This window comes from Mus caroli, unplaced genomic scaffold, assembly GCF_978045245.1.
Source record: "Mus caroli unplaced genomic scaffold, Mus_caroli_1 scaffold_5, whole genome shotgun sequence".
Taxonomy (NCBI): Eukaryota; Metazoa; Chordata; class Mammalia; order Rodentia; family Muridae; genus Mus; species Mus caroli.
The window spans coordinates 146,117,028-146,144,345 of NW_028227260.1; the positions used below are offsets into that span (position 1 = coordinate 146,117,028).

The 27,318-nt window shown below is 41.2% G+C and overlaps 1 long non-coding RNA gene across 1 annotated transcript in view; it reads left to right on the top strand.

The window, feature by feature from the left end:
- The window catches only part of LOC147004844 (uncharacterized), a 233,769-nt gene that overhangs the window by 13,835 nt on the left and 192,616 nt on the right, over positions 1–27,318 (top strand). The window contains exon 2 of the long non-coding RNA XR_015047194.1: positions 14,478–14,870. This is a non-coding gene — a long non-coding RNA (uncharacterized LOC147004844). The remainder of the gene's footprint in view (positions 1–14,477; positions 14,871–27,318) is intronic.

A 27,318-nucleotide genomic window follows, 5' to 3' on the forward strand; every position in this document is an offset into this window, starting at 1 on the left:
AGAAGGCTTGAACAAATCCAGAATGGTCTCATGTGCATCAAAAAGCATCTCCAACAAGACAGCTGAGGATCTGGAATCCTTCAGGAACGATAACACCCAAGTCAATAAGGTTTGGTGGTATCTCAAGAAAAGTCACAATACCCAGAAAAGGTTTCAGAAACAACAGAGAAGGGCCTCAACATCATCAAAAAGTCTCAAATACCTCAAGAAGTGCCTTTAAACAGGACAGGTTACTTCGGAAGCAGGACAGAAAGTATTCTCAAGAAGGGTAAGGGTCTGAACTATATGGTCGATCTTCTCAAATCAGATTGGAAGAATCTCAAAGTCATCAGAGGGGCATGAAATTGATCAGTAAGGATCAGTTACAGTCTCAAATACATCTTTAAGGGTCTTGAATATTTCACCATGAGGCTCACATGACTTTGGGAATATCTCATGCCAGGCAGAAAAGATTGTAGTATCTCAATAAGAATTCTGACAGCATGTAGTCTTAAGTATGTAAGGCTCTCAATAAGATAAGAAGGAGCCTGAAATATTCCAAGGAGGATTTTTAAACATGTTGGGAAGTGTCTGGATAGTCTCAGAAACTATCACAAGTGAGAAGAGAAATTGAATTCTATCAACAATCTTTTCAAACAAGCCCAGAAAGGCCCAAAGTAATCAACAAGAAGTTGAAATACGTCACTGATTGCCTCAAGCAGACAGACACAAAGAGACCTCTATATAAGTCACAAGTCAGAAAAATTATCTGCAGTCAAGTAAGAATGTCAAGCAAGTCATGAAGTTATATGAAGAGTGTTGGTAAGTTTTAGAAGAGCAACCGAATGTCTCTAAGATATCAGAAACTATTTTATATAAGTAATGGAGGTACTTACATATCATGAAGAACCTAAAATATGTCCTAGATATAACAGACCAGTTCCCAATCCAGTCCAAGTAGGTATTTGACTGAGAGAGTCATGGAAGATGGTATCTAAAACTTTTTAGTATCATTCTAAAATATACAGGAAAGTTTTCAAACATATCAAGAAATATCTCAAATAAATCAGGAAAGTTTTCAAAGCAACTCAGGGCTATAATTTGGCTAGAGAGATGACTCAACAGTTAAGAGTACTTGATACTCTTGCAGTTCAGTTCCCAGCACCCACATCTAGCTCACAGCCATCTGTAACTCCAGTTTCAGGGAATCCAACATCTTCACCTGGTCTCTGTGAGTACCAGGTACATACCATGCACATACATACATGCAAGCTAACACTCATTCACAGAAAATAAAAAGTGTTTTTTAAAAAGGGTTGTAATTAAGTCAGGAAGGGTCTTAGAATGGAAGTGTCTTAGGTATAACAAAGAATGTCACCATATCAAAAAGGGTCTTAAATGTGTCAGGAGTAACCTTAAAGACACCCAACGGTGTAACAAAATGTTAGAAAGTGCTATGTTTTCGGGGAATGTCTTAAAGGCATTAGGAATCTCATCCAACAAGTCTGAAAGTTTCTCTGGGTGATTAAGATAAGCTCCAAACAAGTCAATGTGCATCTCTAACTGGGAGAAAGAGCCCCAGATACCTTCGAAAGAGCCTCAGGTATGCCAGGGGAAGCTTTCATATAAGTTGTAAAGGCTCTCAAGTAACTCAGAAGAGATGTCTAACATGTCATGAATAGTCTCACCCAAAGCAGGAGGACTTGGGAAAATGTCAGGAATGGGCCACACCCACAGAGTCAAGAAAGTTCTCAGATCTGTCAGTAAATCTGAAGGCTCTCAAAAAAGCAGCTAGGATGTCAAACATGCCCTGCAGTGTCTTGAATATTGGGAAAGGGTACAACTGTGTCACAAATGGGTTTATAAGTGTCAGGGGGCATGGCACAATCATTAGGCTGAGCAGAAATACTAAAATAGGAAGAATCTCAAACACATAAGAGGAATCTATACATGGAGGGTATCAGACAAACTACAGAGTATCTTTGAGTCATCAGAAACAGGCCTAAGCAGTCAGGAAAGATGTCCAACATGTTTACAAGTTCTCTTAAGTGTCACAGAGACTCTGGACATGATAATAAACAAGTCAGGAAGAGTGTGAAAGTCATCTGTACACATCTCAGACATGTAGAAAAGGGCTTACTATAGGAAGAGCCTTTGATCTATCTAAAGGGTTTCAGACTCACAGGAAGAGATTAATTATATCAGTCGCTATTTCTTTTTTTTTTTTTAAAGATTTATTTATTATATGTAAGTACACTGTAGCTGTCTTCAGACACTCCAGAAGAGGGCGCCAGATCTCGTTACGGATGGTTGTGAGCCACCATGTGGTTGCTGGGATTTGAACTCTGGACCTTCGGAAGAGCAGTCGGGTGCTCTTACCCACTGAGCCATCTCACCAGCCCTCAGTCGCTATTTCTAACACCCTAAGGAGTGTCTCTGCCATGTAAGAAAGGCATTTAACGAATCAGAAATAGTGTCCACTAGGCAAGTGATGATTTCAAACACAAAAGGAACGATCTAAAACTGATATGAAGTTCTCATTATCTCATGATGGGCCTCGAGTTGTTAGGAAGAGTCTCAGCAAGTCAAGAAAGTCTCAAATATTTTATGGGGAAGTCATAACGCATAGCTCCAGTAGTCAATAAGATTTGCTAATATATTAGAAAGAGTCTTAGATAGCTACACCAGGAAATTCATCCACTAAATCAATCAGGGTTTCAAACAACTTAGGCTCTCAAAGATGTCGAAAAGTTTCTTAGGAAAGCTGTTAGATGAGCTATTATAAAGGCTCAAACAGGTCAGGTTGAATCTAAAATATCAGGCATGGATTCAGACATGTCATAAATCTTTTCGAAATAAATTAGGAGGTGTTTGAAGAGTCTCAAACAGATGGGCACAGCCACAACACATCGGGGTGGTCTTATATATGTCAGGAAAGTTAACCAAGAATTCTGAAAAAGACAGTTGGTAGACTTTCATTGCTGTAACTAAATATCTAAGAGGAACCTCTTGAATGGAGAAAGCTTACCTTGCCTCACAGTTTCTGTCTGTAGTCCTTGATTCCATTGATTCTGGACCTGTGGTTTAGGTAGAATCTCACTGTGGTAGAAGCATGTACAGACAGGAAGTAGAACAGGACTTAGCCCCTAACCCCCTCCCCCCGCCCCGCCTCACCCCCAGTGACCTACTTTCTTTAACCAAACCTCACCTCTTAAAGTTGCCAAGACCTCTTAAATAGTGCCACCGGCTGGGAACCTACTCTTTTATACATAAGTCTTTTGGAGGGACATTTCATATCTAAGCCACAACAGATGACTAATCAGAATGAGTTTCCAAGTTGTCAAGAATTTTACATATATCTAGCTAGAAGCATCTCAAACAGATAGGGAGACACTCAGGTACATCAAGAATCACCTGAACCATGTTCAGAAGATGTCAGTATCCCTAGATTGAGTCTGAACTACATCAGGAAAGGTATTCGACATGTCTACAAGAGTTTGTTCTACACAAGTCAGGAAGAATCACAAATGGGTCTGGAAGAATCTCAAGAAAGTGGGAAGTCCAAATAAGTCAGGAACTATCTGGACTGAGTTGGGAACTGTCTTGAAAAGGTCAGGAAGGGGCTTGAAGCAAGTTAGGAATGGTCACTGGTAAAGTAGGGAGCGTTGCATGTTCACTAGGAAGCTGACATAATTCACCAGCATCGAAACAAACCTGGTCTTTGAGCACAGTGGTAAGCTGAGACAAAGGCAGTTCATTCTCTGTAATGGGGCTCTAGAAATTAGGATGTCTAGTAAATACCATGGTGGGGGTGAAAACAGTCTACCACAAGACTCATGGCCCCATGCTCCAGGAGTCACCCAGTTCCAAAACTTTGAACCAGAGCTACATCTCTAAGTACACACTCCCTGGATTCTATAGCCTTCTCATTTTTTCCCTTTACATGTATTCATATATGTATGTGTGTGCATGTGTGAGTGTGGGTTTGCATGCATGTATACACTAAAACGTGTGTGTGTGTGTGTGTGTGTGTGTAGGTCAGAGGACAACTTAAGGAGTCGATTTTACTCCCTTTCTCATGTGGATCTCAGGGATTGAACTCAGGAACTTGCTCTTGGCTGAAAGCGCCTCTCATTGGCCCCAAGTGTAGCCCAGGCTGGTTGATGATGATCTCAAACAGATAGGGTACCCTAGGATACATGCAGATCATTGTATGAATTTATGACGATGTACCGTCTACCTCTGCCTCTTCAGCATGTTTCACAGGTGTTGGCCACCACAACTAGCTTAGGCTTTTGCTTTATCTCTTATAGTTCGTAACCCTGCAAGGCAAGACCAAAACTGTAAATAAATTCAGACTTCGAGCTAGGCCTGATGGCCAGAGATGCTATTTCAAAGAGCTCCTTTAGATGGTTTTCATTACCACGGTGATCCCAGGCCTTTAGTTGTATGTTCGAATGTGTTCAGAATCTCAGAAAGAGCCAGAAGTATAATGGCCAACCCACCCCCACCCACTCCTCATCCCCCCTCCCACTCAAGAATTTATTTGGCTGTATAGTAGAAACCCAGACTTCTCTGACACAGCTTCCTGGGCCACGGTCAAAGAGCCAGTGTGCATTTTTTTTTTTCTGCTGCATTCCCATCTCAGCTGGGCTCTTACCAACAGCAAAATGAACCAAAAACTTAGAAGCACCTATGATTGTGTATGGGGGTTGTTTTTAAAAGGTTGGCTTTTGATATAATTCCAAGGAATTCTACACAAAGAAAAACTGTGAGCAACACTGACTGCCACATTTTTTTCTTTAGTAAAAATCAGCAAGCCATCCTATTGCGTGGTAGTGATGCCCAGGCAGGCTTGTGATTTGAAGATTACATCCACTTTCAATGGAAAAATAAGCAGGTTTTAAGTTGTCTTGATCAGTCAGTTGTTTACTGTAAATGCTTTAATTAGATACTGCTCAAATTTGTTGCTAACTTTGAGGGTGTTTTTTTTTTTAAGCTCTTGGAAACGTTTCCTTCACAAAATAGAGGTCTTTGTGCTTTGAATAATGCACACTAAAAAAAATAAGCTACTCTCTTGGACTGTGTTTTAGATAAGGTCAGAAAATGTGAGAGTCAGCATTGTTGGCTAAAGGGTGTGAGGAACTCTGTCGTGCCTTCAGTGTGAAGAATTAAAAAAACAAAACAAACAAACAAAAAAAAAACTCCAAAGAACACATGGCCAGCTCTTCAGGTCTCAAGAATTATTGTATCTGAGAGTGGCATTGAATTATAATTTGTCAAATGAATAACCACAATAATTAAAAATAGATGACCTAATTTGGTCTCCTAAATTATTTTTGAGAATCACTGACTCATGCCAAGGAACTCCTACAGTGACACTAGAGGCCGAGGCCACTTGCTCAGGAGTTGGGGCTGGAGACTACCTTGCACCCTGTCCCACCTCAGGCCTGGGCTCAGATGGCCAAGTAATAGAAAGCATGTGTAGGCCACCTTCCATAGACCTATATTAAGAACTTTCCTGGTCTGTCTCTTTGAAATCCACATCTTTTTAAAAAGATTTATTTATTTATTTATTTATTTATTTATTTATTTATTTATTTATTTAATGTAACTATACTGTAGCTGTCTTCAGACACCCCAGAAGAGGGCATCAGATCTCATTACAGATGGTTGTGAGTCACCATGTGGTTGCTAGAATTTGAACTCAGGATCTGTGGAAGAGCAGTCAGTGCCTGCCCCACCCTCTTTGAAATCCACATGTTTATCACAGAGAATACTGGGGAGACACTGATGCTTAATGCATTGTGTTGAAGATGGTGCTATCGTTTGGAACTGGTGAGATGGCTCCCAATTCTGACACCAAGGCTAATGGTCTGTGTTTGATCCCCAGTTCCCACATGGTGAAAGGAGAAAAGTGACTTCTACAAGTTGTTGTCCCTACCTCCACATGTGCATGTGAACACATACACTCACACACACAAAGCTTGTATGCCCATATACAAATACTTACACACATAAACAAAAGCACACATGTAAACAAACACACCACACACACATATCCATATACAAACACATACACACATAAACACACACATGTACCAAAACACATACATATTATACTCATACATACATATATATACCCACATACAAACAGACACATACAAACATATACCACACATCACACATACATACCTATATATACCTATATACAAACACATACATAAACAAACACATACCTACACATCAAACTCACATACACACATATTCATATACAAACACATACACTCATAAACACATATAAACACATATACATATATCACACACCCCCATATATATCCATATACAAACACATAGACACAGGAACACACACATACACATACACACACACAATGGGACTCAGTTGCAGATTATGCAGCAGGAAGTTCTGCCTCATTTTTACCTGGTTTCTTTGTTAGTCGTATGTCTCTGTGCCAGGCAGCTGAAATAAACAATGGAAACAGAGGAAAGGTTGATTTGGGCTCACAGTTTTGGCCTTTTGGCCTGTGGCAAAGGCATCAGCACAGCAGGGCAGGGAGCACACGGCAGAGGATGCTGGGGTGCTGGGTAGTTCATGTTGTCCTGGGAGCAAAGGAGACAAGAAGGGACCGTATATCCCTTAATGGACACAGCTACAGTGACCTACTTCTACTTGCCTAAGCTTTTAAAGGTTCCAAAGCCTTCAAATAGAGCCTCAGGGTAGGGACTAAGTACCCTTTGATGGGACATTCTAGGACTCTAGAACCAAACAAAAATGTGTATGGATTTATATGTAAAAATATACTTGCCGGGCTGCGCACACCTTTAATCCCAGCACTTGGGAGGCAGAGGCAGAGGCAGGCGGATTTCTGAGTTCGAGGCCAGCCTGGTCTATAAAGTGAGTTTCAGGACAGCCAGGGATATATATATATATGTGTGTGTGTGTGTGTGTGTGTGTGTGTGTATATATATATGTATATATATGTATATATATGTATATATATATATATATATATATATATATATATATATATATATACTCAGGGCTTAACTCAATGTTTGAAAGAATCTTTAAAGACAAATAAACAAAACTACCTCCCCCTCCCACCCACAGGCACAGTTGTAAATATTTGTAACTCCTTAAGAACAGACAATAAGATAATAGGTTTGAAGCCAGCTTAGGCTATGTGTTGAGTTCTAAAATTGCCTGTGCTACATAGCAAAGATTCTGTCTCAAAAAAAACAAAAAAACAAAAAACCAAAACCAACCAAACAACAACGAAAATCTCAAAACAAAAAATCTCCACACACTAATAAACAAACAAAACAAAACCCCTAAGATTGGCAGGATTGTTCAGTGGGTAGAGGCGATTGCCATGCAAATCTGATAACCTGAGTTTGATGCCCTGAACCCCTATAAAGGTAGAAGAAAAGAATCAACTCCACAAAGTTGTCCTCTGACCACCATATGAACACCACAGCAGTGATCTACCCCACATCATTCAAACACAATAAGAATATATTTTTTGGAGCCGGGCGTGGTGGCGCACGCCTTTAATCCCAGCACTCGGGAGGCAGAGGCAGGCGGATTTCTGAGTTCGAGGCCAGCCTGGTCTACAAAGTGAGTTCCAGGACAGCCAAGGCTACACAGAGAAACCCTGCCTCGAAAAACCAAAAAAAAAAGAATATATTTTTTGTATTTTATATGTTTTTGATAATATTCTTTCCCCTCTTCCAACTCCTCCTTATCTTCCTACGCACCCAACTTCATGTTCTTTCTCTCTCCTTCAAAAAGACAAAAACAGACAAACAAACAAACAAACAAACAGGAAAAGCAACAACCACAAAAAAGAATAAGAAAAATGGACAAAAAAATAGCCGGGAGGTTGTAACACACACCATTAGTCTCAGCACTTGGGAGGCAGAGGCAGGTGGATCTCTATGAGTTTAAGGCCAGCCTGGTCTACAGAGTGAGTTCCAGGACAGCCAGGGCTACACAGAGAAACCCTGTCTCAAATTGTCCATGGGACCTGCTCTGGAGTGTACTTTATATACAGTGACATTCCACTGGAATAATATAATATTAAAATACATTTTAAATTAAAAATTAATAAAAGAAATAACTACACATTTTGAGCATGAAAAGGGAGGTAAGTCAGTGGTAGAGGGCTTATGTAGTATCCTCCAAATTTATTTATTTATTTTTATTTTTTTCAACATAGGGTTTCTCCCTGAAGCTGGGATTAAAGGCATGTGTCACTATTGCCTGGCTACACTCTGTTTCAATAAACAAATGACCAATTTCCTTTTACTCAGAAACATTTCCAAATATGTGTATATATATATATGTGTATATATATATATGTATATATATGTATATATATATATACACATATATATATATATATATATATCTCAGTTAGTACTAATAGGAGTGATGGGGGGAGGGAGCAATGGATGGAGAAAACCTAGGTTACCTCCCTCTGCATTGAGGGAGTGGAAAGAGGGGACAGAGTAGCAGCTAACAGAGGTACTCTCTGGCTTTTATGGGCTTTCCATTATTTGATCCCAATTCTTCACATCATTTGTGTATGTGTAGCTAACAAGAGTCTCCCTAAACCTGTATAAATGCCCAGCACTGTCTTCATATCAGTTAACTCTAGTAAGCAGTGGTCAGAGCCCAGATCTTCAGAGGAAGACTGCTGTAGGGACACACTGCTCAAAACCCACTACCGTTCTTGCTTCTGGGACCCTTCCTCCTGCTACCTACACTCTTAGCTTTGTCTTACTCTCCATCAGCTAGCTACCTGTCCATGTACACCTTCTATGGAAACCCAATATTAGTAGGCATCACGGCACTGAGAGCTCAGAGCCTTAATGCCTGCTCTCAACCTTTCTTGCATTCAGCTTGTCAAGGGGTTGAGACCTCAACACTTACTGGGGAAACTTTCCATTGGCATCCTCCTGCCTCCTAGAGTTCAGAGCATCTATTTTTTTTTCCCTTTGGGTTGTCACTCCCAGGTGGCTAAAAGTCCTCCACATTGTTCCAGCCTTTGCTGTCTGCCCATTTCCTTCATAAAGGAGCCTGAAACAAGAACCTGCATATGAACGGCCACTTGCTTCAGTGGCTAAGCCCATTTGTCCAATTTGTTTTCATATATATTCCCAGCTGCTTTTCAAACCTCACCATCATAAGATTATCTTAAAACATATCTCAGACTTTATATTTTTACACCAAAAATATTTCAAGTATGCATTCAGGAAAGATTTTTATAAGCTTCCCGTCCCTCAAAAAACATTACCACTATACCTACTAAAAAAAAAATTGACACCAGTCTATTAATACCAATAAACATCTGCTCAGTCTCTAAAGCAGCAGTTCTCAACCTGTAGACTGAGAGCCCTTTTGGGGGTCAAGAGACCCTTTCACAGAGGTTGAATATTACGTATCCTGCATATCAGATATTTATAATTCTTTTTTCGAGACATATTTATAATTCTTTTTTTTAATATTTTTTATTACGTATTTTCCTCAATTACATTTTCAATGCTATCCCAAAAGTCCCCCATACCCTCCCCCCCCACTCTCCTACCCACCCACTCCCACTTTTTGGCCCTGGCGTTCCCCTGTATTGGGGCATATAAAGTTTGTGTGTCCAGCCGGGCGTGGTGGCGCACGCCTTTAATCCCAGCACTCGGGAGGCAGAGGCAGGCGGATTTCTGAGTTCGTGGCCAGCCTGGTCTACAAAGTGAGTTCCAGGACAGCCAGGGCTACACAGAGAAACCCTGTCTCGAAAAACCAAAAAAAAAAAAAAAAAAGTTTGTGTGTCCAATGGGCCTCTCTTTCCAGTGATGGCCAACTCGGCCATCTTTTGATACATATTTATAATTCTTAACAGTAGCAAAATTATAGTTATGAAATAGCAACAAAAAAGAGTTGCAACACTAGGAAGGTTGCAAAGGACTGGTCTAGGGTATTCTCTATTCTCCCGTGTATATATTTTTACATTTTGGTTTGTTTAAACTAGAAATCAGACATGATCCCTTACAGCGCTTGGTTAGTATGTCTCTTAAGTCTGTTTATAGGTTACCCCCTTTCTGATTAACATTCTTGCCATTTGTCTGTGGGGGAAAAGGGAGGGGTTTTACCTGGAAATTTTCCCACGGGCAGTTATTTGGCTGATCTCCCTCTCTTGTGTGTCATTTAACACACACACACACACACACACACACACACACACACACACAAGTCTGTCTTTTCTTCACATTTGTAATTAGATATGGAAGCTTGATCGGATTCAGATTTGATTTCATTAGCAAGAATGCTTCAGATCACAGCACACCAGAAGGCATGGACTGCTGCCTGGCTACTCGATTTTTCAAAATATTAACACTAAATATCAAACATAGGTATGGGTAGCTCTGCCTTTCATATAGTACAAAGGGATGCCAAGATTCTGCATTTCATTTGGGCTTGCAAATTTGTGAGATTTTAATTCTGTTCTTTCTGGATACAGTATTCCTATAATGAAAACAGCTTTCTTTCATTAACTCTTTGGCTACTGAGCAGCATAGTCCGTAGCATGAAGAAAGAGTAAATTCCTGCTTTCTAATCCGTTATTTTCAAAAAGATGAGTTGGTTTCCTGGCGTTATCTACAGGGAACCCAGGACCTTTGACAAAAATCATTTCAGCACATCTGATGTTTCTCAATCCATTACATTCATTATTCATTTTTCATTTCCCATCTTTTAACAATTTCATGGCATACAGCTCATCCATTTAAAGCCCAAGGCTCAGTGTTTCTTAGAACAGCATCATAATCTAATTTTATAATGTTTGATGTCAAAAAGAAACCATTAGCAATCATGCCCATTCCCTTTGATACCCCATCACCCTAGGAAACCACTGATCTACTCTCTGGCCCCATTGATTTATCTATTGTAGACACTTCATATAAATGGAAACACATCATGCACAGCCTCTGTTTGGCTTCTTTCCCTCAGTATAAAAAGTTTACGGTTTACCTATGCTGTAGTATGTGCTGGTCCTTCATTCCTTTTCAATGGCAAATAATATCTCATTATACTGATGAACGACATACTGGTTACCCATTCATCTATTGATGGACATTTGGTTTCTTAAACTCTTAACCTCTAGAACCTGTGACTATAACTTAATTTGGGAAAAGATCCTTTGCAGATGTTCTTAAGTTAAGGATCTCAAGATGAGATCATCCAGGATCATCTCTATAGGCCCTAAACCCAGTGAATAAGAAATATCATAAGAAGCATACAGAGGAGAGGGCTAGGGGTGGAGTCCATGGGGAGGTGAAGATAAAGATTGGACTGATGCCACCACAACAAGCTGAGGAATGCCCAGAGCAGCTAGAAATCAGAAACCATAAATGATGCTTCCCTAGGATGGTCAGAGGGAGCATAACAACCCTGTTTCCATCTGGATTTCAGGTTTCTGAGCACCAGTACAATGAGTGAATAAATAAATGTATGCTCTTTGAAGCCAAGTTCATGACTTGGGACAGCAGTCCAAGGAGGCTAATAAAGGGTTTGTTTCAGTTGTTTTTCATAGCTCTATCAATACCTGTGAGGAGAACTTAAGAGGAGGAATTAGTTCTTTATTTTAGTTCACAGCTTTGGAAGGTTCAGTCAGTGTTCAGATGGCTTGATTGCTTTGGGTTTGAAGCAAGGCTGGATATCATATGGGGAGGGAGGCTGTTCACCCCATAGAAGACAGGAAGCAGAAGGAGCAGGAAGAGGCCCCTTTGAAGACATGCCCTTAGTTAACCATTTCCTCTAGCTAGGCCCCACCTCCCACAGTCTCCATCATCTCCAAAATTAGCACTACCAGCTGTGAATCTGTAGATCTTTTAAAATCTAACCACAGCCAGATTGTTTCTACCATTTGGCTATTAGGAGTAATGTTGCAATGGGTTTTTTTTTTTAAAGATTTATTTATTTATTATATGTAAGTATACTGTAGCTGTCTTCAGACACACCAGAAGAGGGAGTCAGATCTCATTACGGATGGTTGTGAGCCACCATGTGGTTGCTGGGATTTGAACTCAGGACCTTCTGAAGAGCAGTCAGTGCTCTTAACCACTGAGCCATCTCACTAGCCCCCCCCCCCCCGCAATGTTTTTTTTGGGTGCAGGGTTTGTGTTGGATATGCGTTTTCATTTCTCTTGGGTGTGGAATTGTTGCATCATACGGTAACCTCTAACATTTGGAGGAACTGCTAGAGTGTTGAGTAGAGCTCATGCCACTTACAGTCCTAAGTAATATATGAAGACTCTAAGTTTTCCACAGCCTCACAAACTCTTGTTATCTCTTATCTTGGTTGTCACCATCCTAGATTATGGGAAGTGGTCTCTCCTAGTGGCTTTGATTTGTACTTCCTTAATGACTAATGAGTTTGAGCCTTTTTTCGTACTCTCACTGGCATGTGTACATGTCTAGATTCTCACACATTCTTACATTAAGTTTTCTTTCTTATAAACCCAGCTTTAAAAGAGGCTTTAAGCCGGGCGTGGTGGCGCACGCCTTTAATCCCAGCACTCGGGAGGCAGAGGCAGGCGGATTTCTGAGTTCGAGGCCAGCCTGGTCTACAAAGTGAGTTCCAGGGCTATACGGAGAAACCCTGTCTCGAAAAAACCAAAAAAAAAAAAAAAAAAAAATCAAAAAAAAAAAAAAAGAGGCTTTATTTATTTGTTGAGAGGGGGCTGTGAGTGTGCCATAGTGCGGGTGTGGAGATCTGAGAACATCTTGCAGGGAATTATTCTTCTCCTTCCACTGTGCTGGTCCTGGGGACTGAACTTAAGTCATCAGGCTTAGGCAGCAAGCACTTTTACCCACTCACCCCTAGATTGTCTTTTTTAGGCTGAGTTATTAGAGGTTTCTTTTTTGGTTTTGTTTTTACATATTCCAGATATACATTCCTTTTAATATCAGAATTTCAAATGTTTTCTCTCCACTTTGAGTATTGTCTTACTTTGTTGTATTGCTTGGTTTCTTTCTTGTCTGATCTTTCAGTGCTCTGGATTGAACTCAGAGCTTTGTGCATGCTAGGCAAGCATTAAACTACGTAGGTGCTTTAAGTGCGATATTTAAGAATCCACTGTTGTCTTAGTTAGGGTTTTACTGCTGTGAACAGACACCATGACCAAGGCAAGTCTTATAAAAAACAACATTTAATTGGGGCTGGCTTAGAGGTTCAGAGGTTCAGTCCATTATCATCAAGGTGGGAGCGTGGCAGTATCCAGGCAGGCATGGCACAGGAGGAACTGAGAGTTCTATGTCTTCATCCAAAGGCTGCTAGTGGAAGACTGACTTCCAGGCAACTGGGGTGAGAGTCTTAAGCCCACACCCACAGTGGCACACCTATTCCAACCAGGTCACACCTATTCCAACAAGGCCACCCCTCCAAATGGTGTCACTCCCTGGTCCAAGAATATACAAACCATCACAACTGTCTAACCATGAAACCACTCATATGTTTTCTTTTAATAGCTTTATAGATACAAATCTAACATGTATATATATGAATATGAATGTGATTTTTTTTTTTGGTGTGTTGTAAGGTAAGGGTGCAGCTTCAGTCTTTTGCAAATTGAATTTAATTCCGTGATGGGTAGTGTTAACTCTCAACTTAATACAAGCTAGGATTACCTGAGAGTTGGGTCTCTGGGTATGTTTGTAACAAATTTTAAGTTAATTGACGTAAAAAGACCTAACTTGATTGTAGGTGGGACTATTCCCTGGACAGGGGATTCTGCACTGTATAAAATGGAAAGTAAACAGAACAGCAAGCATGCATTCATTCCCTTCTGCTTCCTGTGTGTGGATATGATGTGAGTAGATGATTCATGATCCTGCTGCCTTGACTTCCCCACCATGATGGACTAAACCCTTGAGCTGTGACCCAAAAATCAACTCTTTCTCCCCTAAGTTGGTCTCATAAAAGTGTTTTTATTACAACATCAAGAAGAGAAAGGGCTGGTGAGATGGCTCAGTGGGTAAGAGCACTGACTGCTCTTCTGAAGGTCCTGAGTTCAAATCCCAGCAACCACATGGTGGCTCACAACCACCCATAATGGGAATGGCATGTCTAAAGACAGCTACAGTATACTTATGTATAATAAGCAGGAGCAAGGACTAGCAAGTGGGGTCAACAGGAGTGGATAGAGGTCCTAAAAAATTCAATTCCGAACAACCACATGAAGGCTTACAACCATCTGTTCAGCTACAGTGTATCTATATATATTAAATAAATAAATAAATAAATAAATAAATCTTTTTTAAAAACGAGAGAGAAACTAAACCAAATTGTTTCAAATATATTTCTTGTAACGATTTACCATCTAACTGCTAAGCCATCTCAGCATACTTGGTAAAAATTATCTGATGAGCTCTTCTGCTTTTGGCTCCAAGAAAACTAAATGCACCTTTTTTTGGTTGTCCCCAGTGTTCACCTGACACCAGCTACCTCCACCATACTGCCCAAGTCCAGCCGGGCCCAACAAGATCAAAGTTGTGTGCCAGATGCCCAGAGGTGAGGTTAGTGTCATATCCACCTCTGCTCCCAAGATGGGTCCCCTGGGTTTGCCAACCGAAAAGGTGGTGATGATACAACCAAGGTACCACAAGAGGTTTTTGGTGATGCAGCAGCCCAGTTTCAGAGACTTCAGCATTTTGGAGATGGCATCATCATGGGACAACTGCTAAGCACAGCAGCCATAGAGAGGAGCAATCCAGTGAGCAATACTCCTCCATGGCCTCAGTTCCTGCATCAGTTCCTGCCTCCAGATTCCTGCCTTGAGTTCCTACCCTGACTTTCCTGGATGATGAACTACAAGTTGTAAGATAAAACAAACCCTTTCTTTCCCAGGTTGCTTTTGATCACGGTGGTACTATCATGACAATAGAAAGCAAAGAAGAAAAAAAATAGGATTGGTACTGTCTACCTGTTTTGTTTTGTTTTGTTTTTGAGAAAGGCTTTTCACTGAGTTAGGGCGAGTTGATTAGGTTAGGTTGGCTAGCCAGCAATCCCCAGGATTCACCTCCCTCCTCTCTGGTGCTGGGAATCACAAGCATGAGCTACCATGTCCAGCTTTTTTTATGTGGGTGTTACAATCAAACTTAGGTCCTTGTGCATATGTAGCAGCACATTCTCAGCTGGGACATCTCCCCAGTCCATCTGTGTTTTTCTTAAGGTTGGTGCATATGTAAGTTTTAAATTTCCACAAATATACTTATTTAATGATCACTGGTCATGTGTCAGGAGTAGATCCTCAGTATGGAACAGTAATCTAAGTCACAGTGAGTTAAACCTGATGGGGTCTACTAGTGTCATTATTGCTGGTGCAACAGTGTATAATCATGTAGCCCAGGGTAGCCTTGAAGCCACTAGCTCCTGCCTCAGTCTCCCCAATGTCACCATGGTCACCTAAGCAAACATTTTTTAATTAAGGTTTATTTGTTTTTATTTTTAATTGTGTGTAGGTGTGTGGGAGTGTGAGGGTGTGGGACAGTGTATATTGGTGGATATGTGCATGTTAGCCCAGGTGCCCAAGGAGTATAAGATCTCCCTGGAGCTGGAGTTACAGACTGTTGTGAGCCTTCCAACATGGATGCTGGAACTGAAGTTGGGTCTTGTGCAAGAGCAGCAAGTACTCTCAACCTCTGAGCCATCTCTCCATCTGGCTGAGCAATAGTATTTTGAGTACAGATTTTGTGTCCTTCTGGACTACCAGATGCTCTGGTCTTATTTTGTATTGTATAGTTAGTTCCTGTCCGAAAATGAGAATCTGCTTCTACCTTAAGGTCCTTTTTTTTTTCCCCTCCCCGCAGCACTATTCAGACCATTCCAGCCTTTCCTCATTGACTATTCGTAACTCCCCACTCCAACACAAAACAGCCACCCTCCATTTGTTTAATAGTTGGCTTATGGTATATAGCATACTATAGCGTCAGACTGGTTAATGTAACCTCATGGGGAACAACTCAGACAACTACAGGTTAGACTCTAGTTCCTTTCATCTTTAGTCTCATGCTAGTTGCTTGGCTCAACACTTTTTCTTTCTATCCACGCCAGTGAAATTATTTTGTACATGTGTAGTGCCGTAAGACTCTTTAGTCACATTCTGCACTCCATCTTCCAATCCCCTAACCTATGATTTTTTAAAAGGAAGGAAAAAAAAACCTTGCCTACATTAAGGTATACTCTATAGATTCTGAGAAATGCATAATGTCATATGTCCCCAGCACAGTGTTAAACAGAAGAGTTTCACTACCATGAAGCTTCCTCCGTGCTTCATTTACTCAAGGGCTCCTCTCCTCCAAAACCATGGCAACCACTGCTCTGCTTATGAGCTCTCATTTGCCCTTTCCTAAATACCAGAGAAAATGCCTTTCTTTACTGGTTCCTTTTGCTTAACAAAGGCATCTGGAGCCTCCGTTGGTATAGAGCATACACGGAGATCCTGGGTTCACTCTATAAACTGGATACTGTGGCACATTTCTGAAATTTCAGCACTTGGGAGCCTGAGGCGAGAGGATCTGAAATTTGAGGTCATCCTTGACTACACAGGAAGTCAAAAGCCTTGGCTATATGAAACTGAGCTATATGAAACTCTGTCTCAAAATAAAAAAAAATACAATCAAGCCATACAAGAATGTGGATGAAGGCCAGTCATGGTAGCACACCCCTTTAATCCCAGTTACTCAGGAGGCTGAGGCAGGAAAATATCAAGGACAATCAAAGAGTTTAGTGAGACCTGATCACAGGATAAAGATTAGAAAGGGCTGGGGCTGAAACTCGGTGGTGGAACAATTGTCTTGAGACCCATCCCCAGCCTAGGGAAAAGGAGAGAATAGCCAAGAAGAGGAAAAGATGGTGCTCCAGATGCCCATGTTAAGTGAAAGGAACCAGTAAAGAAAGGCATTTTCTCTGGTATTTAGGAAAGGGCAAATGAGAGCTCATAAGCAGAGCAGTGGTTGCCATGGTTTTAGAGGAGAGGAGCCCTGGAGTAAATGAAGCATGGGGACTTTTCCGGTAGCGAAGCTCTTCTGCTTGACACTGTGCTGGGGACATGTGACATTTCTAGCCCACTTCATTTATTTTTTAAATAACTGAATAGTATTGCAGTGTACAGATGTACCCGTTTGTTCATACAGCCATCTGTTGAAATACCTCTTGGTTTCTTGGTTGTTTCCTGTTTCAGGCAACTGTGAATAAATCTGCTTTAAACATTTCTATGTAGGGGTTTTGTGTGAGAACAACTCAATAATAGTTGATTAAATACTTAGAAGTACAATTGCTGTATTGCACAATAAGACTATGTTTAGTTATGAAAAAACTGACAGGCTTCCAGATTGTTATATCCTCTTCAGTAGCAAGAAATGAACTTCATGTTTGCCAGCAATTAGTATTGCCAGTTTTCTTTTCCTTTTTTAAGTGAATTTTAGAACTCTAATACATGTGTGTTAGTAGCTCATTTGGTGCTAAATAAAATCTTTGGTAGTCCATAGCCTTTCTTCTGCTCTGACATTTGCCATTCCCTTCTCTTTGGGAGTTTTGCCCAGATATTTCTGTATTATATGTGTAACATGGTCCTCATCTTCGGTAGATTTCTTGGTGGAAAGAGCTGGCTGCCTCCTGGAACACAGCTCCAGGAACACTGTGCATTGCCTGTGAGATGTGACTACATTTCTCTGTATGAAATCTGTTCTTTGGAGCTAGCCCTTTCTCTCTACCGTGAACAGCAAAGTACCAAAGGTACACTTTCATTTCTGGTGGCAATTGGCTGGTCTGAATTTGATGCTCAGGGAAATAAATTGTTCCAGGAAGTGAAGTATGATTCATCCAAAGAACTTGTGATCCCTTCCCCATCCATTACTAACAGGAGCTTAACTCTGCCTTGTCCCAAACTCCTGGTACAGTTTATTTTTCCTCCTGCCCACGCATGGCTAGGTGTGTTCTTGGCTCCTGAGTGGCAGGCTCTTCAACGCCCTTAGCCTCTTCTCTTTTGAGAATGAATAGCAAAGAATTTCTATCGACCTGTTCAGTAGTCATGAAAGTACAGCTTCATAAGAAGTCACTGTTTTATATATATACACTTGTCTTGGATACTTTACTGGGTTTTTTTTTTTTTCTGTTTTATGAGAATGGAGTTTAGTGCATGAGCTGCAATAGTCAACCAGACTGGCCAATGGGAGTCTCTCTCTGTGTCTCTCTGTGTCTCTCCTCTCTCCTCCCCTCCCCTCCCCTCTCCCTGTTTCCTTCTTATTTTTTTAAGACAGGGTCTCATTTACTATGTAGTCCTGGTTGGCCTAGAACTCTCTATGCAGCTACAGACTCACAGAGATCTTCCTGCCTTTGCCTCCTAATTGCTGGGATCAAAGGAGTGTGCCATCATTCCTGGCCTTTACATTTCTTTACATCTAATTTCCTTCCACACTTCTTTCTTTTACTTACTTTTTCTTTTTTTGTAGATGAGCACAGAGCATTGGATCTGCAGAGCTTCTGAGCCTTTCACTTTTCCTAATGACACACTCCTGGTGCATTTCCACAGGGATTCTGCACCTGCTTTTCTTGTCAATGGTGACTGATGCCCAGAAGTTTAGTTAGACTCACTTTTCTTTTTCCTTTTTGTTTCGAAGACTTATTTGTTTTAATGTGTGGGGATGTTTTTCCTGCATGTATTTATGCATACCATTTACATGTCTGGTATCTGAGGAGGTCAGAAGAGAGGTCAGATGATCATTAGCTACCATGTGGGTGCCAAGAATTGAACCCAGTTCCTCACAAGAGCAAAAAGTGCTCCTCACTTCTGAGCCATCTCTACACCCCCTTTCTTTTAAAAAAAATTAAATGTTTATTCCTTGATAATTTCATCAGCATATAAAATGGCTCATATTCATCCCCCACTGCCTTCTCTGATCTCCTCAGACCCCCTTTGGACCTCTAGATTCAGTTTGATATTTTAAAAAAGATTTAGTTTTAATTGTGCATATCTGTATGTGCCTGTGTGAGTGCAAGTGCTCTCAAAGGCCAGAAGGTGTTGGATCACATGGAGCTGGAGTTACAGGTGGTTGTGAGCAGCCTGTTATAGGTGCTGGGACCTGGACCCGGGTCCTCTGCAAGACGGGTTTATGCTCTTAACTGCTGAGCCATCTCTCCATCCCTTAGTTTTGACTTTGATCTTGGTTTCATGACTGTGATAGTAAATTCTAGCTTCAGGAGATCATCATGGCTGGTTGTGTTTCTCCTTGATAGTAGCACCTGTAGATTATCATCATTCAGATCTAAGTCTGTCAATTTTTTGATCACTTAGGATAATTTTATCAAGAACTACTTCCCCAATGTGCTAGTGACACAGTTTCTATAGGGAAATCAGGGTATATTCTTGATACTTTATATTTTATCCATTTTTAAATAATCAATCTATTCTTATTTTATGTACATTGGTGTTTTGCCTGCATGTATATCTGTATGAGGGCATCAGAAGCCCTGGAATTGGTCCTCTTGAAGAGCAACCAGTGCTCTTAACTACTGAGCCATCTCTCCAGCCTCATTTTATTCATTTTTTAAGTGATCAGTTGGTCTCTTGATATCTCTCAGTGTTCAATATTTAAATATCACCATAGATTTTAAAATAGAAGTATATTTCCTGCATTTTACTTGTGTGTGTGTGTGTGTGTATTTGAGTCAAGGTCTCACTGTGTAGTCCTGGCCGCCCTGAAACTTGCTATGTAACCCAGGCTGTCCTCAAACACACAGAGATCTGCCTGCCTCAGCCTCCCAAGTGCTGGGATTAAAAATACGTGACATCATGGCCTGAAGTAGAAACTTAAGAGTTCTTTGGAAAGTCAGTTGGATGGTGTTTTGCTGGGGCAGACACATTAAGGAATGTTTAGCTGAAGCAGACACAGGAGAGAGGATGTTCTACTAAAGCATGGAAGGACATGATAGATTCTTTGCTAAGGACGCATATATTCATCTGCTTTACATTGTGCAGTTGAGCTGCATTTGTCAGCTGCATTTCTCTGAGAAATGCACTAAAATCAGCTGTTCTGGTGGTGTGCTGTACTTTCTTGCCACTTTCTTGGACTCAGGCTGATTGGCAGAGTAATGTCAGCTGAGACAAACTCGGGTGCTGAGACAAGACCTGTGGGGGGACATGTGATATTTGGAAGGAGAGTAAATAGAACTTGCTGGATGGTGATAAGGCTAAGCTAGCCTTGCTTATAAAGCTAGCTGAACAATGCTTGTTGGTCTGGAGTCTTTGCTGATCTTCACTTCCCTGAGAGAGGCACAGCCAGGAACTTCTGGCATTCCTCCTGGTCCCTCTTGCTGACTCAAGGAGGCTGAGGCCTGGCTGTCTCTGCTAAGTCATGTCACCACTGTTACTAGCCTGACTCTACTGGACTGGACTGCTGGTGTATCTGTGAAGTGTTTGCGAGTGGATCACGCTGCTGCTGCTGACCTGGGAACTGAACTGCTGATTTCCAGACAACACAGACAGGAGTTGCTCCAAAGAACCTTTCAAAACAGGTCCACTCCCCTGTGTCCTTTCTTTCCCACTACCTTTGGTGGGTGGTGAACTACAATGGTGGTTAAAGTGTTTAAGAACCATCTTTAAAAATAAGCTTTGAAAAAAATTAAAGTTACAATGCCCAGCTTATTTTTTTTTTATTTTTTGCTTTAAAATTATCATATAAGGTGTTTTGTTTCTTTAGACTCTATTGGTTAGAGCATTTTCAGAGATAGCTTTCGTTGATCACCTGGCTCTTCTCTCTTATCTCTCTGCCCCCTCCTTGTACCCTTCTAACCCTAGTGCCCTTTTAACTACTTTCACATCACATGGAATCTATTACCTGCTCTCCCTTCCTCAGTACTCCTTCCTCCCAACCTGGCCCTTTTTACTGTATGCACATTACAGCTAGGATCTGCACATGGGAGGAATCCTGCAAATTCTGTTTCTCTTTCTGAGTCGGGACACCTTATTGATATAATAATTTCAAGATGCATCCATTTTCTTGGATCTTCATAATTTAATTTGGCTGTTCCATTATATATATATATATATATATATATATATATATATATATATATATATATATATATATATATCTTAGTTTCACTATGAGTCCATCAACTGATGGGCATCTAGGCTGATTCTATTTCCTTGCTATAATGAACAGAGCTTCAGTGAGCATGGATGCACTAGTGTCTCTGTGATAGCATATGGAGCCCTTCAGGTATGTGCCCCTGGGGTAGTAGAGTTGATATGATGGTTTGTACATGTTTAGTCTAGGGAGTAGCATTATTAAGATGTGTGGCCTTGTTGGAGTCGGTGTGTTACTGTGGGGTGGGCTATAAGACCCTTACTCCACTGCCTGAAAGTCAGTCTTCCACTAGCAGCCTTCAGATGAAGATATAGAACTCTCAGCTCCTCTTGGACTTTGCCTGCCTGGATACTGCCATGTTCCTACTTTGGTGATAATGGTCTGAACCCCTGAACCTGTAAGCCAGACTCAATTACATGTTGTCCTTATAAGAGTTGCCTTGGTCATGGTGTCTGTTCACAGCAGTAAAACCCTACCTAAGACAGTTGGGTCTTATGATCGCTCTACATTTAGTTTTTTGAGAAACCTCCATATTGGTTTCCATAAAGGGCACATTCATTTCTATCCCCCCAGCAGGGAATACAATTCCTCTTTCCCCACAGTTGTTGCCATTTGATTTGTGGACAGTCATTCTCACTGGGGTGAGATGGAACCTAGAAGTCATTTTTATTTGCATCTCCTTGATTGCTAGAAATACCTTTAAAAGTACTTATTGGTCATTTGGGTTTCTTCTTTTGAGAACTGTTCATTTCATTACCACATTTATCAGCAGTTTGGGTGGAGAGGGGATAGTGTTCATTTTTTGCAGTTTTTAAAAATATTATATATTTTTTTAAAATGCAGTGAAATTCTTCATGTAGAGCAAACTAGCCTTGAACTTGTACCAATCCTCCTGCATCAGCTTCCCGGGGCTGGGATTAAGGGAACGCATGCATCACTCATGCATGCCCAGTTTTCATTGCATTGCAGTATACACGAGAGCTGTTCCATTCAAAAAGCTACTTTCAAAGTAACTTTTATAAGTCTTTAAGTAACCCCTCATCTGGAGCCTTTTGAATGGAGTTAGAATTCCATTCTCACCCTTGCTTTCCAATCAGCACAAGCAAACAAGAGCCAGAGTGAGAAGAGAAACACCCCGCTGCTGTCTGCACTGTCAAAACTATGACTCATGCAGCTCTGAGCCTGTCTTGGGAGTCAGCAGGAAGACAGGATCTGTACTAGGGACTGATGCAGTTAATGAATGCAGTTTCAACATGGGTGACTTCACATCTGCACTGAGTAAGCATATCCTGTCCTATATGCTTTATTAAAATTCATCTGTGGGTCTTGAGTGCACGAAGATATTTGAGTCTAAAATGCTTTAACACTTTTTAAATCAGAAAATATGTACATGGAGATGCTCTCTTTTGACCTTTAGCTCAGACTCCAGCAGCTGAGCAGACAGCTGCAGGAAAGTTACACAACACACTCGCATGGATATGTTGCCCTAATCTACCCATTCCTCTCCTTTTCAGACTGTTGAGTTTTAGTTTTATTTTCCCATCTTGCCTCTGGGTTTACATGCTCAGTTGGACAAATAGAATCTAATTTACAAGTAGATATAGAAGCATCATAAGTTCCTTGTCTAAAGTCTACAGGAAAAAATGGTCATAAAGAAATCAAAGTTGACCTGTTGGTTGTGGCACATGCCTTAATTCCAGCACTCTGGGAACAGAGGCAGTCAGGTCTTTGAATTCGAAGCCAGCCTGGTCTACAAAGTGAGTTCCAGGACAGCCAGGTAGACAGTGAAACCCTGTCTTGAAAAAAGAAACAAAACAGAGAGAGAGAGAGAGAGAGAGAGAGAGAGAGAGAGAGAGAGAGAGAGAGAGAGAGAGAGAGAAGAGTCGTAGAGACAGACAGACAGAGACAGACAGAGACACAGGGACAGATTCAGAAAGAGAAAGAAAAATCAAAGATCTGGGAAGATGGCTCAGTCAGGATAAAGTGTTTGACATACAACCATAAAGACCTGAGTTCAATCCCCAGAACCTGCATAAGAAGTAGAAAAGAAAGCCAGGTTTGATAGCACACACTTGTAATCCCAGAGCTGGAGAGGAAGAGATAAGAGATAAGCAGATCCCTGGGGCTCACTTGTCAGCCAGCCTAGCCTAATTGGCAAGCTCCAAGTCAATGAGAGACATTGTCTCAACATACAAGGCAAATAGATGAGACAACTCCTGAGGAATAACGCCCAGGGTTGACCTCTGGCCTACACACATCCACACATGTGCATGCTGGGGTGGGGGAGAGAGAGAGAAAGAGAGAGACAGAGATACACAGAGAGACAGAGACACACAGAGACAGAGAGAGACAGAGACAGACAGAGACAGACAGAAACAGAAACACACACAGAGAGAAAGAAACACAGAGACAGAGACAGACAGACAGACATAAACAGGACAGACAGAGAGAAGAGAAGTGAGAAGACATATATCTGCATATGAAAAGTTTCAGAGATATGGGAACACTACCCTTAAGAGCTGAAGTATACCACTCAAATCTTTTTTATTATTATTAGGTATTTATTTCATTTACATTTCCAATGCTATCCCAAAAGTCCCCCACATGCTCCCTCACCCACTCCCCCACCCACCAACTCCCAACTCTTGGTCCTGGCGTTCCCCTACACTGAGGCATATAAGGTCTGCACGACCAATGGGCCTCTCTTTCCACTGATGGCCGACTAGGCCATCTTCTGATACATATGCAGCTAGAGACATGAGCTCTGGTGTGTGTGTGGGGGGGGTACTGGTTAGTTCATATTGTTGTTCCACCTATAGGGTTGCAGATCCCCCCAGCTCCCTGGGTACTTCCTCCAGCTCCTCCATTGGGGGCCCTGTGATCCATCCAATAGCTGACTGTGAGCATCCACTCCTGTGTTTGCTAGGCCCAGGCATAGTCTCACAAGAGACAGCCATATCAGGGTCCTTTCAGCAAAATCTTGCTAGTGTATGCAATGGTGTCAGCGTTTGGAGGCTGATTATGGGATGGATCCTCGGGTATGGCAGTCTCTAGATGGTCCATCCTTTCGTCTCAGCTCCAAACTCTGTCTCTGTAACTCCTTCCATGGGTGCCTTGCTTCCAATTCCAAGAAGGGGCAAAGTATCCACACCTTGGTCTTTGTTCTTCCTGAGCTTCATGTGTTTCACAAATTGTATCTTATATATTGGGTATTCTAAGTTTCTGGGCTAATATCCACTTATCATTGAGTACATGTCATGTGAGTTCTTTTGTGATTGAGTTACCTCACTCAGGATGATACCCTCCAGGTCCATCCATTTGGCTAGGAATTTCATAAATTCATTCTTTTTAATAGCTGAGTAGTACTCCATTGTGTAAATGTACCACATTTTCTGTATCCATTCCTCTGTTGAGGGGCATCTGGGTTCTTTCCAGCTTCTGGCTATTATAAATAAGGCTGTTATGAACATAGTGGAGCATGTGTCCTTGTTACCGGTTGGACCATCTTCTGGATATATGCCTAGGAGAGGTATTGCGGGATCCTCCGGTAGTACTATGTCCAATTTTTTTGAGGAACCGCCAGACTGATTTCCAGAGTGGTTGTACAAGCTTGCAATCCCACCAACAATGGCAGGATCAATATAGTAAAAATGGCTATCTTGCCAAAAGCAATCTACAGATTCAATGCAATCCCCATCAAAATTCCAACTCAATTCTTCAACGAATTGGAAAGGGCAATCTCCAAATCCATCTGGAATAACAAAAAACCTAGGATAGCAAAAACTCTTCTCAAGGATAAAAGAACCTCTGGTGGAATCACCATGCCTGACCTAAAGCTGTACTACAGAGCAATTGTGATAAAAACTGCATGGTACTGGTATAGCGACAGACAAGTAGACCAATAGAATAGAATTGAAGATCCAGAAATGAACCCACACACCTATGGTCACTTGATCTTTGACAAGGGAGCTAAAACCATTCAGTGGAAAAAAGAGCATTTTCAACAAATGGTGCGGGCACAACTGGCGGTTATCATGTAGAAGAATGCGAATTGATCCATTCCTATCTCCTTGTACTAAGGTCAAATCTAAGTGGATGAAGGAACTCCATGTAAAACCAGAGACACTGAAACTTATAGAGGAGAAAGTGGGGGAAAGCCTCGAAGATATGGGCACAAGGGAAAAATTCCTGAATAGAACAGCAATGGCTTGTGCTGTAAGATCGAGAATTGTCAAATGGGACCTCATAAAATTGCAAGGCTTCTATAAGGCAAAAGACACCGTCAATAAGACAAAAGGGCCACCAACAGATTGGGAAAGGATCTTTACCTATCCTAAATCAGATAGGGGACTAATATCCAATATATAATATAAAGAACTCAAGAAGGTGGAGTCCAGAAAATCAAATAACCCCATTAAAAAATGGGGCTCAGAGCTAAACAAAGAATTCTCACCTGAGGAATACCGAATGACTGAGAAGCACCTGAAAAAATGTTCAGCATCCTTAATCATCAGGGAAATGCAAATCAAAACAACCCTGAGATTCTACCTCACACCAGTCAGAATGGCTAAGATAAAAAATTCAGGTGACAGCAGATGCTGGCGAGGATGTGGAGAAAGAGGAACACCACTCAAATCTTTTTTAAGTGCAGTGCAGGAGCTGGAGAGCTCAGTAGTTAAGAGCACTGGCTGCTCTTCCAGAGGACCCATGTTTGTTTCCCAGCAACCACAGGATGGCTCACTCTAGTTCCAGAAGATATGACACCTTCTGCCCTCCTCTGATATTGCACACACAGGAAGCCCAAGTATGCATGAAGGAAAAACAACCATACAGATAAAATAAAGTTAAAAAAAATCTCAAAAAAAGTGCAGTACAGCTAGATATGGTGACACACACCTGTTATCACAGCACACAGGAGACTGAGGCAGGAGGATCAGGGGTTCAAGGCCATCTTGGGCTAAATAATGAAAGTCTGTCTCAAAAAATAAACGAAGCACAAAATAAACATACCCAGATGCTCAAATATTGTCCCATGAACATGATCTGGGAACAAGGACAAGTAAAAGGGTATTTCCAAACCTGTTAATAATTATTACTTTATTTACTTGGTACGAATTTTAGAAATACCATTTATATACCTACCTCTGTACCCTGCATTTGGAACACAGATATGAAAGATCCCCATGGAGCTGATGGTATGAAGAATTGCTAAGGGACTGAAATTCTACCCTACATGCAAGCTAAGACATTTACTTGACCCAGTTTCACAGTGGCTGGCAGAAGTCAACTGACTTGTGTCAAAGGCAATGAAGTTTTTTGCTTATGGTAGAGCAAGCTGCATGGGTGTGAGTATATTTACATGGGTTCTTCTTGTCCAGAGACAGGCACAGGTAGGTGTTTGTGTACATGGTGGGCTGCATTTCAGGACAAAGGTACAGACTTTAGGGAACTTAAAACTAATAGGTGGCAAGCACCTTTGTCACTGGATGGAGACACCATAACCATCTTCCAAGCCTGGTGGCTTTATAACACCCTTAAAAAGACTGTCCAGAACAAGTCAGTGCCAGTCTAGACTAACCAACAGGTAACCAGGCCTTCACCAAGTTGAGCAGGATTGATTAGCTGGCCTCTTATTGACCCCAAAGATGTGAGCAATAAAAGCTATTGTTTATTGCTGTGGTTTTGTGATTGCTCAGTGGCATTATTGTAGCAACAAACTACTGATACCATCACAGAAAATTTTGTTGGTTCCAAAACTGACTTTTTCCTTTATACCTAAATACTCTCTGAAATGTGGATCTTATCAGATCATTTACTGTCTGAAAACCTCCAGCTGCAGACTGCAGCCCAGATGTGAAATACAGTCCTTGGTGGTCTGGCTAGTCCTCATTTTCTTTCCAAAATTGTATATATGTATGGTTTACCACAGGACATTTTCTTCCAGTTATTTTTTCAACTTCTCTGATCACCTCTCTTCCTTCACATTCTACTCCCCCTGCCCCGTGCTCTTTCTTGAATGGGGTCTCTCATAGATCACACCAAAAAAAATGCCTGTTTACTTAAAGAAAACTCAAATCTTAAGAATATATTGTTTTTAAGACAGGGTCTCACATAGCCCCATTATGAGGCCTACCTACCCACTCACGTACCTTCTCGCTATGTAGGTAAAGGTGGTT